We start from the raw sequence: 14,162 nt of genomic DNA on the forward strand, positions 1-14,162 counted from the left end.
CACTGATCGATGTACACTCCAGCGACCGTCAATCCCATCTCGTCGCGCTCCGCTCAGTCTGCAGCCCTGACCTAGGCCTATTGCAACGCGCGATAACCTGTCCGCTTTCTTCAAATTTTGGCAATTTCAAGAGCATTGACATTGTGGGATAAGACTTTTTAAGACGTACTACTTTAACATGTTTATACAACCAATGGAAGTTTTGTTCCTTTCAAAGGCAAAGTACGATTAAATGAAGTCTATCCCCTCCCCTCCCCTCCCCTCCCCTCCCCTCCCCTCCCCTCCCCCGTCGATCTTCAACACACGGGTCTGTCCGCTGGCCGTAAGTGTTTCAAGGGGAATGTACGATTAAAGAGACATGAAGGCTTTATAAACCATGAGGCGTTAGACATTTATTAAAAGAATGCAATCTTTGGCCATTTCAAAAAGAACTTACCAGTAAAGTGACATGAAGGCTTTTTAAACCAAAAGGCGTTAGACTGTTATTGAAAGAATAGATGCGTTGGCCATTTCAACTGAAATGGAACTTACGAGTAAAATGACAAGACGGCTTTTTAAGGCTTCTATTCAACCAATTCAAATTGTGGCCATGTCAAAGGGAACTTGAAACTAACATGATACAAATACTTGTATTTATTTTTAGACGTAAGACTCCCACGGAATGAGTCGCATGTCACCTTTGCATGATTTCCATATTTTTAAATTTTTCTAAAGAGTTTGTTATGCTCTATCCAGTGGTAAAAACCGTTTTAGAAAAGAGTGAAAACAGTTTGAGTTATAAGCCTGTGACTAAGGTGACCCTCACACTGTTACCAGACACCCCCCGGACTTATATTAAGGCCTAGCGCAGAACCGCGCGAGGTGACATGCGACTCATTTCGTGGTGGAGGGTCCCATTTAGCCATGTGCGGTACAAGAGTCAAATGTTTTGGCATTGAGCTCAGCATACGTCCACAACACATTGGGATTCTTTCCCGTGTGAACGTTCACGACAACCACCACAGATCTGTTCAGGCTTGTTGTGGATAAGAGGATTCTTACACTTGGACACACACCTTCTTCTTCTTCTTCTGCGTTCGATGGGACACACACCAATATCTACAGCGTGGTTGATTTCTGCGCACAGTAGGATTATTTTGCTAACTTAATTTTGAAACTGACGCTCAAATCAACCTACGAAATAAATTCAGCACAAAATCTTCGCTCTGTGCCTGCTGCAGCCAGGCTCTTTAACTCATTGTCTCCACTCATATGGCTCTATCTGACCAGGTACGGATTTATCCGCTCAGACTGTTAACTTCTGTCGCTTCCTGTAACGTCCATCTAACGCCTGCATTCCAGCGTGTTGATACACAGTTACTACACAATCATTACAATTCTGAGTGACCTGCTGCAGCACAGCTGGTCTCGGCTAAAAAAAAAAAAAGCTTGGTCAACATAGGTGGGGTAGAAAGTGTAGAAGATGATCGGAAATTACTATGTCGGGTTTGTATAGGTTGTGAAAGAGTGAATACCCTTGCTTTTAGTGGAACAAATAAATCCACACGTGCTCCTTGTGATTGGCTCGTGAACTGTTTGTCCCAGTAAAAGCAAGGGTATTCACTCTTTCACAACCCATACAAACCCGACAGAGTTATTTTCGGAATTCGTCTGTTGGTACGTGTCAAAGTGTAGGGTGCTCTTCAGTATCTCATGTCAAATCCTGGACGATCTGTGGTGGTGCTTTGCTTGGCTACGTAACTTATTACAATTGTAAATCCAAAAACAAAGAGACTGCCAACGTTCCAAAATTCAGAATAAAAAAAACAAGAAAAGTTTCATTCGCTCGGCTTCCTGGCGAGTGGGCGAAAACTCAATTCCATCAAGATAAGTTTATTGTGATATATGTTTGTCTGTTCACTTAAAAGACCGTTGGGTCGACATATTTGTGACTGTAACGTAATTTGGTCAATAACAACGTTCCAACAACTTACTTTTCTTGATTTTTTATTACTATTGTAAATAAGTGGCAGCGTTTGGACAAATGGGGTACACAAAACGCTGCTGAAGTACGTGCTGAAAATCATCGGAAGGTGAACTGTTACTGACTGTTCAAAATTTTACTTATCCATTTATTATTATTTACATTTCGAGTATTTTGAACTCTACGATGTAACATCTATACACATATCACGTCGACTTTGGTTAATTTGCCTCAACTCTATATCCCTGTGCGCATCTTCTGTCAATTCTGTACCTTTTGGTAACCCCCCTCCCCCCCCCCCTTCCCCCCTCAAAAACACACTCAGTCACAAACACATGATCCGGCCACGTACAGTTACAATTCGATCATTCCTACACCTCGACAACTAGCGCTCAGACGCGAGATCGGACGCCGAGTCTTATTTCAAAGAGGGTTGAGACTCACAAAAGGCCTTTGACTCTGGCCACAGAGGGAGAAGGGCAGAGGCGGCCAGACGACTTGACCTACACTGCAAATGACCCTCTCGGGACTCCGGCCATCTTACTTCCGCCTTCTTCCTTCTTAGGGCTTCCTCGTCGTACAAATGTGTTTGGGGTTCTGAAGGATGCGGAGAGAGGAGGCTGGGCGAGGTGGGTGCGGTTGGGTGCAATTGGTGGTGGTGGCAATTAATGGTGTTGGTGTCTGTCAGTCTGTCTACGCTTGTGTGCACCACAGAGATACACGCTTGAGTCGTTCTACCTGTCTGCTTTATTGTCTGCTTTATTGTCTGACACGGGTCAACTTTATGTGCAGACCCAGAGACGGAAGCCATGTCCCACCCCCGTGTCATCACAATGGCACGTAAAAGACCTTGGTCATTCTGCCATAAGTGCAGGTGGCTGAATATACCTAAACACGCAGACACCTGGGTAGCGCGACTCCGTTGCTGCTAGCTTTCCACTGGGAGGAAGCGACCCGAATTTCCCAGCGATGGGACAATAAAGTAATGAAAATGAAAATGAAAATGAAAATGTTTGTGTCTGTACCGGTGTGTAAACAGTGTTGATCGTTTAGTTTCAAGCAGACAGATTGAATAGCTATTTTTTTTATATCGCTTCGGCCACACGATGTTCAAACATAGACATGAGAGTACTAGTAACACTTTAAGTGATTCTGGCCCATATTTAATAAAATCGATGGAATAGTTCCAACCACTTGACCTCTAATCGCACTAACTCTTCTGAGGAAAATTAAGACTTAAGGACTCCAGCCCGATCGATAGAGAGTGTCGCTTAAAACTCAGCTGGGATCCGTTCTACAGGAAGTAATTAAAGTATCCATTAAAATTGATCAATAGGTACCATAGAACCAGTACAGGAGCTGAATCGAATATGCACAGTCTGTGTCCCCCCCCCCCTCCCTCCCTCCCTCTCTCTCTCTCACTCTCTCTCTCTCTCACTCTCTCTCTCTCTCACACACACACACACACACATACACACACACACACACACACACACACACACACACACACACACACACACACAGTCTGTGCCCCCCTCCCTCCCTCCCTCTCGCGCTCTCTCTCTCTCACTCTCTCTCTCTCCCTCTCTCTCCCTCCCTCTCTCTCTAGCGCTCTCTCTCTCTCTCTCACACACCCACACACACACATATATATACTCACACACATACATACCGCACTGATGCAATCAAAGTTCATTAGGACTCAAGAATCAAGCACAAACTAGCTCTCCACCTCCATGTAGCAGCGTTTGTAAGTCTGAGCGGGGGAAAAGAACTTCAACAAAAGTCAGTACAGCGAAAGATGTTGAATGCTTGAACTGCTTGACCTACGCCCTCGAGCCCTTCGAATTTTGTTTCAAAGGAGCTCAAAAGTTGGTTTCCTTTTTGTCTTTGCCTTCCGTCTGGGACTAACCCAGCCGAACTCGGCCCGACCCCAATGATTGGGGCAGTTCAAAGAAAAACTTGTTTCTGTCGTCTCCGACCACTTCTTTCCCTTCAAAATGATTCTGTTAAATCGAATTCTGCCCAATCGTTCTTCAAAGGTCATGTCTGTTCCTGCGAACAAGTCCATAACCAGAAGCAAAGAATCAAACATCGACATCGTTCGTCTGTCGTATTCCCAGTTAAGCTGGTATGTTCATCATAGTTCCAATTAATCAACGAAAGTGAATACATTGTCATTGAATTAGTTTTTTTTCTTCAAATGCTTGCATTAAACAAAAGTAAAGTCTGTTTAAACTACTTTACAGCTTCAAAGCTTCAAATTTGACTCACACACATGCCTTAAACTCAACAGAATCCAACCCCTCATTCTTACTCTACAACTCAGAAACATACATTCTAGACAGTTCTTCCCGTGACAACAGTTTTGTTCCCCATCTCAAATCTGCCCATCATTTTACATGGGAGAAGACCATCCCTGTGATTACGCACATGCCAATAATCAAATCTGCCCATCATTTTACATGGGAGAAGACCATCCCTGTGATTACGCACGTGCCAATAATCAAATCTGCCCATCATTTTACATGGGAGAAGACCATCCCTGAGGCTGTGATTACGCACATGCCAATAATCAAATCTGCCCATCATTTTACATGGGAGAAGACCATCCCTGAGGCTGTGATTACGCACATGCCAATAATCAAATCTGCCCATCATTTTACATGGGAGAAGACCATCCCTGAGGCTGTGATTACGCACATGCCAATAATCAAATCTGCCCATCATTTTACATGGGAGAAGACCATCCCTGTGATTACGCACATGCCAATAATCATATCTGCCCATCATTTTACATGGGAGAAGACCATCCCTGTGATTACGCACATGCCAATAATCAAATCTGCCCATCATTTTACATGGGAGAAGACCATCCCTGTGATTACGCACATGCCAATAATCAAATCTGCCCATCATTTTACATGGGAGAAGACCATCCCTGTGATTACGCACTTGCCAATAATCAAAATCCTCACTTCTTTACGAGTTTCTGAATTAATTATTTCATAAAGGTCCCTAGTGGGGAAAAAAAACCGTCATCAATTTTTGAATGTAGCGAATACGACTACTCAGGAAGTGCAGTGCATCTCCCTAAAGCCTGGTAATAATCAACATCCACAAGCGCAGACACAGCCATTTCTATACCGTTCGATTTGCTCCGCATTCAACTCCCACCCCATCCTCCGCAATCTTTTTCATAAATGTTTTCCGCGCAAGTTCCAAAGAATTTTGTTCGCTCTCGTCCACTCAAGTGACCAGCACAAATGCGTTATCTAATCGCCACAAGCGCTCGTGTGCACATGCGACTTAAATTGAGGATGAATCAGCGTAATGTGTTTAAAGATGAAACAGCATGTCTGATCTGGTACCATAACAAAAGCACCCTACACCCCCCCCCCCCCTTTCCTTACTCCATCCCCCCCCCTTAGAAAAACAACAACAACAACAACAACAACAACAACAAACACAACCACACACACACACACACACACACACACACACAAGCTAAACAAAAAATACATCAAACAATAGCGGAATTATCTGTGCAGAGACACATTGATTTCTTTCTCCCATGGAGGTCTGAATGTTAGGCATTCGAGTTTGAAAGAACTTTGAATGGAATCAGGAGACAGTTGCTGCAGTTTGAAAACGTCTGCTTTTGTGAACAAAGCCTCAAGTTTCCAAATAAAAGAGCTAACAAAATTAATAACTTTTTTGTATCGTGCCGTCATTTGCTTGTCTCGTAAATCAATAATAAAATCAAAACTGTCTAATAAACAGATATAACGAAGAAGGGTTAGACAGGTTACCCTAACCCTAAGACATGCAAGGAGAACATGTCAAGCAAAACAGAGAAAGAAAACAAAGAAAAAAAAAACATAACAAAAAAGCTGAGGGGAAAATGACAAATTATTCTTTAATTGGTTCTTTTTCCTGTCCTTTGGACTGGGAATCAATCAAATCAAATCAAATCAACTTTATTATCCCAAGCATGAGAAATTACATGAAGAGGAAGGGGCATTCAGGGTCACAAGTATGACAAAAATGAAAAGTAGAAAATTGCAAACAAAATCAAAACGAGGAAGAAAGAGTGCACTGACATTGAGTGATAATAACAAGACCAAGAAGACAAATAAAAGTAAATGTAGTGAGAGAGAAAAATTAAACCACAAACAACAACGAAAAGAAACCACCCATACATAGCATGGAGAAAATTAGAGCAAAAATAAGAAGACAGTGCAAAAACACTTTTAAAAACAGTCTCAAAAACTTTTTTTCCTGCACGCGAACTCAGTCACACAGAAAACTTTCAGAGCGACGGCCATGATAAAAAGGGGAACGGAACTGACGTCAGAATACTCTCTTGGTTGTGCGCTGCCGGGCGGAAATGGAGGGTGGTGGAACGGAACACTGGCATGATGGGTAATAGGGACTGCCATTATCCCGGCCTGTTTGAACTGTTTCTCCAGATCTCGTCAGAAACGTAGGTGCGATCAGGTCCCTTGAATGCGCTCTTTTCTCCCTTTCAAATAGCTTTCAAATGCAGTGGTGCGCACACGAATTCTTTTTCCTCTCGGCAAAGCTGCGTGATTTCCACGCGGGCCATTATTATCCTTAGAGATTTAATATTTCTTAGTCTTAGATTGGGTAAAACACCTCTCTCTCTCTCTCTCTCTCCCTCCCTCCCTCCATCCCTCTCTCTCTCTCTCTCTCTCTCTCTCTCTCTCTCTCTCTCTCTCTCTCTCTCTCTCTTCTCTCTCTCTCTTTCTCTGTGAACTTTCGACAGTCAAAAATTCCAAGTAAATGGCCGTGACATTTCCTAACGACACTCCCGCACTTCCAGATATGTGGTTATCCTCAACAATAGCTCGTCACTGTTCGCTTCTCTAATTCACTTCAAAAAGTTGGAAAAATCAATGCTCTGCAAAAGTAACAAAAAAGTTTTAAAGAAGGAAAAGAAAGAGGTTATAAATAAGATCAGAGAAAAAAATGGATTACGTGGACACGAAAGTATAAATCAGAGAATAATTGATTATGTGAATCAGAGCCAGACGTAAGGAAACAGAAGACAGTTGATGGATACGAGTGTTGGGTTGGAGAATTAGTGAAAGAGGAAGAAAATACGTTGTACATACTATACTGGTCGAGGGAGACAGACACACACAAAAACAGCCAGAGGGAACGACGAACAGACAGACATATATAGATAAACAGACAATGTTAACCTAATCACACCCTCAAAGCAAAAGACGTCAACAGCAAAGTCGGTTACACTTTCTCAAAAACAAAAGGAAACAACACGTGACAAGCGACACTAAATAATACTGCGCATTGAAAAGATGTCGCTATATTAGGCCAATATCGCTTTTCGCCCCAAAAAATCTCTAAAAATCAAACTGAACGACTTTGCTGCACTACTGTGCACTCCCAGAAGCTAAATGTATACGCATTAACGCTAAGAAATGGCGAAATGACGTTGAATTGTCCACTCTGATTAATCTTCAGTTAGATTGAGGGTGGCATTTTCTAAAACTATAAGAGTGAATGCTCTCTGGCTGTGCTCAGTAAAAGCAGTGTCCAAGTGTGTCTTAGAATACTGCCAACAGAATTTTAGGCAGTGATTATTTTGACACTAGCATTAGGCGTGGAAAAAATAGCTGATTTATAGAGAAATAGCTGATTCATCTCGCTTTTTTTTCTGCTCTAGACTTCTCTACCTCGTGCTATACACCACAGAAACTAATCTATTTTATGAAAGCCAGCGTTGGTTACATTCAAAAAGGAAATGAACCTAGTTTATGTATATCTCTTTTTTTACGTAACCTTGTTTGTCGACAAGCACGATCTCAAGTACAAGTCGGAGATTAACACCTACAACAAAAAGAGAATGGTTATAGGCTCTGAAACGTCCACATGGCCTGAAAACTCCAATTGAGGGACTATATTCAGGAAGACTTGAAGATTCCTTATTTTCTCTGTAAACGATAATAAAAACCTTCATAGACACGTACTAACACCCCCACCCCAACACCACCACCACCACCACAACGACCACCAAAACCCAAGCCTAATTGAAACCCTCCATCGCTGAGCTCCTTCGGGCCTCGAATGACTTTTGGTCGGCCGTCAACCCCTAAAGATGACCTAGAAGATTCAATTGGAAACGTACCAATGTATAAGTATTGGCTTTCGCGTTTTTGTAATTGGTTATAAAATTCGACCGCTTCAATAGAATAATTCCTCATCCGACGAGGGTGTTTTGAAAGATAGATCGAGTTTCACATATACTGTTCAAAAAAAGAAACGCATAGTTGCTACTTGCCAAATTTGTTTTATTTTTCGAAAAAATTAACAGAAAATCCAATATTTAGATTATATGTTTGAAATTTGGTATGGACACAGTTGAATGCACACACCGTTCATTTGCATCTTCAAATCAATCAGTCAATCAATACGATTGGGTGCCGAGGCTGTCAAGTCAGTAGGGGGTGTGACTGCCTTGAGCAGCAACAACTGCCCGGCACCTTCTGGGCATGGACTGGATCAGATGCCGGATATCTTGCTGTGGGATGGTGTCCCACTCCTCCTGAAGTGCCTGCAATAGATCGCGGTGATTTGCCGGCGCTTCTTCTCGCCTGCGCACACGTCTGTCCAATTCATCCCAGAGGTGTTCTATCGGGTTCATGTCTGGCGACATGGATGGCCAGGGAAGCACCTGAACATGGTGGTCGGTGAGGAACTGGGTGGTGAGTCGTGCTGTGTGCGGGCGAGCGTTGTCCTGCTGGAATATGGCATCCTGGTCAGCCAGAAGAGGAAGGGCGTGTGGGCGCAGAATTTCCTCCACGTATCGCTGGGCAGTTATGCGCCCTTGGACGTGCACCAGGGTGCTCCTTCCAGCGGTATTGATCGCCCCCCACACCATGACGCCTCCACCACCATGAACGGGTGCCTCATCCACACAGTTGGGCGCGTAACGTTCGTTTACTCTCCGGTAGACCCTCCTCCGACCATCATGTCGCTGGAGCAGGAAGTAGGACTCGTCGCTGAACCACACGTGTCTCCAGTGATTCCGGACGGTCCAGCGAAGGTGCTGGTTGCCCCACTGCACTCGGTTCTGGCGATGGCGGCGGGTGAGGACAGCTCCTCTGTGAGGTCTGCGAGCTCTCAAACCAGCTTCATGCAGGCGGTTCCGCACGGTCTGGTCCGATAATCGGTGTGGCCCGGGGAGAGCCTGGACAGAAGATGAGGCCGACAGGAAACGATTCCGGAGGTGGCGGAGCCGTATGAAGCGGTCGTGAGCAGCAGTTGTCGCCCTTGGTCTTCCCGCTCCTGGCAAGTCAGCAACGGAGCCAGTGGCTTGAAACCTGACCCACAGTCTACTGATGGTGCTCTGGGACACGTGGAAGTGCCTGGCGATTGCACTTTGACTTTGTCCTGCTTGTAAACGACCCAATGCAATTTGGCGGTCTTCTCTGCTCAATCGGGCCATCTTTCGTCGCTGAATTGTCGTCTGATTTCTTTGTGGCGAACAATCCGCTTTTATGGGTTTTGGAAGACATGGTGAGAGCTCAATATTCCCCGAGTTTCACGAGATTACACTGAAGCATGACGAGTGGTCATGCCAAATGAGCAATTTTGACATTGTAGCCACTGATAACGCATGCGTCACGTGCAGAGCTCACTTGTGGCAATGGACGAAAGGTCGACGACCAGATAAACATTTTCTGCAGTTTGGTGGATATCCTTGTAGCCATATAACTAAATTAACCAAATATTACAAGCTATGCGTTTCTTTTTTTGAACAGTATAGTATGCAGTCATTTTCTTTGCGTGAGAAATCTTTAGAATTAAAAATGTCGTGTTCCCAAACAATAGGAAACAAACTTAAAATGTCATGTGCAGAAGTTGTTAGAATCCCTTCGCACCACAATTACAGTATACAATAGCTCTCTCTCTGTCTTTGTCTCTGTCTGTCTCTCTCTCACTGTCTCTCTCTTCTCTTCTCTTCTCTTCTCTTCTCTCCTCTCCTCTCCTCTCCTCTCCTCTCCTCTCCTCTCCCTCTCCTCTCCTCTCCTCTCCCTCTCTCTCTCTCTCCTCTCTCTCCTCTCTCTCTCTCTCTCTCTCTCTCTCTCTCTCTCTCTCTCTCTCTCCTGTTTATTTTTGGGGGTTGCTGCCTCCGTTCTTGCCAGGCGTGCGCTGCAGACAGACGGGGGGGGGATCAGGATCGGGAGGGTCCGGGTGTTTTCATCAATTAACGGGGTGTCCTGTTGTCTCTCTCTCACTGTCTCTCTCTTCTCTTCTCTTCTCTTCTCTTCTCTTCTCTTCTCTTCTCTTCTCTTCTCTCCTCTCCTCTCCCTCTCCCCTCTCTCTCTCTCTCTCTCTCTCTCTCTCTCTCTCTCTCTCTCTCTCTCTCTCTCTCTCTCTCTCTCTCTCTCTCTTTTCATCCAGATCAATCTGCTTTAGTTAAACTGCAAAACCACTGCAGATAATTAATAATCAAGTAATGTAAGAGACATTAACACTTCTCATAAAAACAATACGAACGCCAGCAATGTCAAAGCAACCTTTTTTTGTCCATGAATATACTTATGATACCAAAGGCAGTGCTACCCGCAAACAAAAGAGGAATACCAAGGCTCCGGAACGAAGGTTGTAATTTCGTTGAAACACGACATACTTTTATAAAAACCGGGAAAGAAACATGCATCAGCAAACCTGAAAAAATATTATTCTTTTTTGTGTACTTCCAATCATTTTTCTCCATCGGCTTCATCATTCTCTTATTTATTGGTGCGTGGCAGAGCACAGCCTTATTGCAAACATACACGCAAGCATTCCCCATAGCATTCTCCATATTAATCCAATTTTCATCTTTTTTTTTCTCCAGAATGGAGGAATGGAAATTTGCCCGAGATCTTCGATTTTTCATCCTCTACGACGCACCGTGGCATTGCCATGTTTTTTTGTGTTCACGTCTCTGTCTCTGTCTCTCTCTGTCTCTGTCTATCTGTGTCTGTCTGTCTGTCTCGGTCTCTGTCTCTCTGTGTCTCTGTCTGTCTGTCTGTCTGTCTGTCTGTCTCTGTCTCTGTCTCTCTCTCTCTCTCTCTCTCTCTCTCTCTCTCTCTCTCTCTCTCTCTCTCTCTCTCTCTTTCTTACATGTTTCATATTTGTTAAAGAACAAGTTGTTAGACGAGGCATTGTGCCTTAAACCTTGATCTTTATCAAATAAAGTTCGTTTGTTCTCTCTCCGACTCTTAATGTCTTTTTCTGTCTCGCTCTCTTTTTTTTTTTTTTTTTTTAATATTTTTTTTTACTTTTATGTTTATCTCTTGTAAATGTTTTACGTGTGTATATACATGTATATAAGATTAGAGTAGTGCCTCTCTGGGTGAGGGCTGGTTGAAAAAAAGCTTGTTTATATTGCTTATGCCACAACCCTCGTAAAATTAAATTTGATTTGATTTGATTTGATTTGTTTTGATTTGATCTCTCTCTCTCTCTCTCTCTCTCTCTCTCTCTCTCTCTCTCTCTCTCTCTCTCTCTCTCTCTCTCTCTCTCTCTCTCTCTCTCTCTCTCTCTCTCTCTCTCTCTCTCTCTCTCTCTCTCTTACCTTTATAATCTCTGTTTAGACAAAAATTATTTCCCAGTCGCCCTGAAACAGGCTAAAGTCATTCCTCTGTTTAAATCAGGTGACAAAAAAGACCCATCAAACTATAGGCCAATTTCAATATTGTCTTTTATATATTCTAACGCATCTTAACCAAAACAATTTACTTCACCCTAAACAATCGGGTTTTAGAGCTAACCATTCCTGCCATACTGCCTTAGTTTCTCTTGTTGATCAATGGCTGGAGAAAATAAACGACAATGAATTCTGTGGTGCCATTTTTGTTGACTTTGCTAAAGCCTTTGACGTTATTGATCACACGTTATTACTGAGAAAATTCGCATTGTATGGCGTCGGAATCGAAACTGTCAAACCTATTAGTTCATTTCTCACCGACAGACAACAAACTGTACTAACAAACGCCTCGGCGTCGAGCATGCAAGAAGTAAAATACGGTGTACCACAAGGATCGGTTTTAGGACCCCTCCTCTTCTCTATATACATTAATGACCTCCCCCTACATATTCAAAATGTATGTGAACTTTTTGCAGATGACACCACAATTCACTCCAGCAACACAAATTTAACTCGCTTATCAGAATCACTTCAAAGGAGTTTAAACCAGTTGACAGAGTGGACTGAACTAAACCATATGTCTCTTAACCCAAAGAAAACCAAATATATGGTCATAACAACAAGACAAAAACGCCAGAATATTTGTTCAGCTGGTCCTGCTTTATTGATAGATGGTGAAAAAGTGGAAAAAGTCGACCATTACAAACTGCTGGGTGTTAATATCGATTACAACTTGTCTTGGTCAACCCACATAGAGCAACTTAGTAAAGTGGTGTCAAAGAAAGTGTATCTCTTATCTAGAATTAAACACTTCCTGAACTGCCACACCAGAAAGTTATTCTTCATTGCTCATATTCAATCTGTTATTGATTACGCATCCACTTTATGGGACTCAGCAAGTGAAAATTCCTTAAAACCACTTAGCAGATTACATAAAAGAGCGCTAAAAGTAGTATTACTAAAGCACACTACCCTCACAGAGTTAGACTACATACATTTAGGGATCTTACCTCTAAAGTCAAGACTGCTTTTTAACAAAGGAATCTTTATGCATAAAATTATATCCGAAACTCTACCTCAAACCATTTGTTCAAAGTTCTCTTTGAAGAATTCACACCACCTTATGAAATTTATCACTCCTCTTCCTAGGATAGACTTATTTAAGTCTAGTCTAGTTTATTCAGGTGGCCGTCTCTGGAACGCTCTTCCGAATGCCTTATGGGAAGCTACCAGCACAGACTCTTTCAAAAACAAATACATATCCCATTTAATGAAAATAGTATATTCTTGATTGTTATGTCCTTTGGGACACAGTCACTCACTTTTGATTTATAGTTTTGTTCGCGAAATTATGATGTTCTGCATACTATCCATTGTCTTGCAGAGTTGAAGTACTACTGCATAGTATTCTGACTCTAATTGACTTGCAAATTTTTGCTTTGCACCTTGTCATGAACATTTATAAACTACAATGTTTCATATAATGCACTTATGTACATAAACTTATACTGTTTTACTAATTATGTAAATATGTAGGAGTAGTTATTATAGTAGATTTAGTCCCTCTTTAGGGCGAGGGCCAGATGCAAAAAAGTATACCAATGCTTATTCTGTTACCCTCGTAAAATAAAGAATTGTCATTGTCATTGTCATTGTCATTGTCTCTCTCTCTCTCTCTCTCTCTCTCTCTCTCTCTCTCTCTCTCTCTCTCTCTCTCTCTCTCTCTCTCTCTCTCTCTCTGACAATCTGTCTGTCTGTCTGTCTGTCTGTCTGTCTGTCTGTCCGTCTGTCTGTCCGTCTGTCTGTCTCTCTCTCTCTCTCTCTCTCTCTCTCTCTCTCTCTCTCTCTCTAAAAGAAGCTCGTTTATATTGCTTATGCCACAACCCTCGTAAAATAAAATTTGATTTGATTTGATTTGATTTGATCTCTCTCTCTCTCTATCTCGATGTCCCATTAGACTTTTTGTGGGGGAGCTCCTCTGCTTTCTTTTTTCTGAAGGGACAAATAATGCTCAGGATATATCCTGTCACTCACATTTGAACAAATATACGAGACTTGTGTGTGCATGTAAGTTTGCGTGTGAACGCATATGTATATTAGTGTGAGTTTGTAGGTTCATTTACTAAACAGGAGCGGGGACATGAAATATGTCTATAGATAGCGAGTAACATTCGTCGGAGTTTTTTTTAATTGTTTTTTTTTTTACCAAGGAGTTAGTGCAGTTGTATACAAGTGTATGGGAGACACTGCATTGCATAGCGTCAGCTGCAGTCTTTTATTCGCAACGGTAAGTCCAAAATATATGAAGAGATCTAGGTTTACCATGACCAAATCAATCCTTTTATTTCTGCAGTCGACACACACACCGCGTTTGATTTAGTCTCGGAGAAAGCTTAAAAGGACAAGCATAATATCATTTGAATATTTTGAGAATCTTATAGCCTTCACAATGTCGCATTTCAACCCAGTAATTTGTACGATTTCATTGTTTAGCAGGGACCTCATGTAGGAAAA

Source organism: Littorina saxatilis, linkage group LG6, assembly GCF_037325665.1.
Source record: "Littorina saxatilis isolate snail1 linkage group LG6, US_GU_Lsax_2.0, whole genome shotgun sequence".
NCBI classification, from domain to species: Eukaryota; Metazoa; Mollusca; class Gastropoda; order Littorinimorpha; family Littorinidae; genus Littorina; species Littorina saxatilis.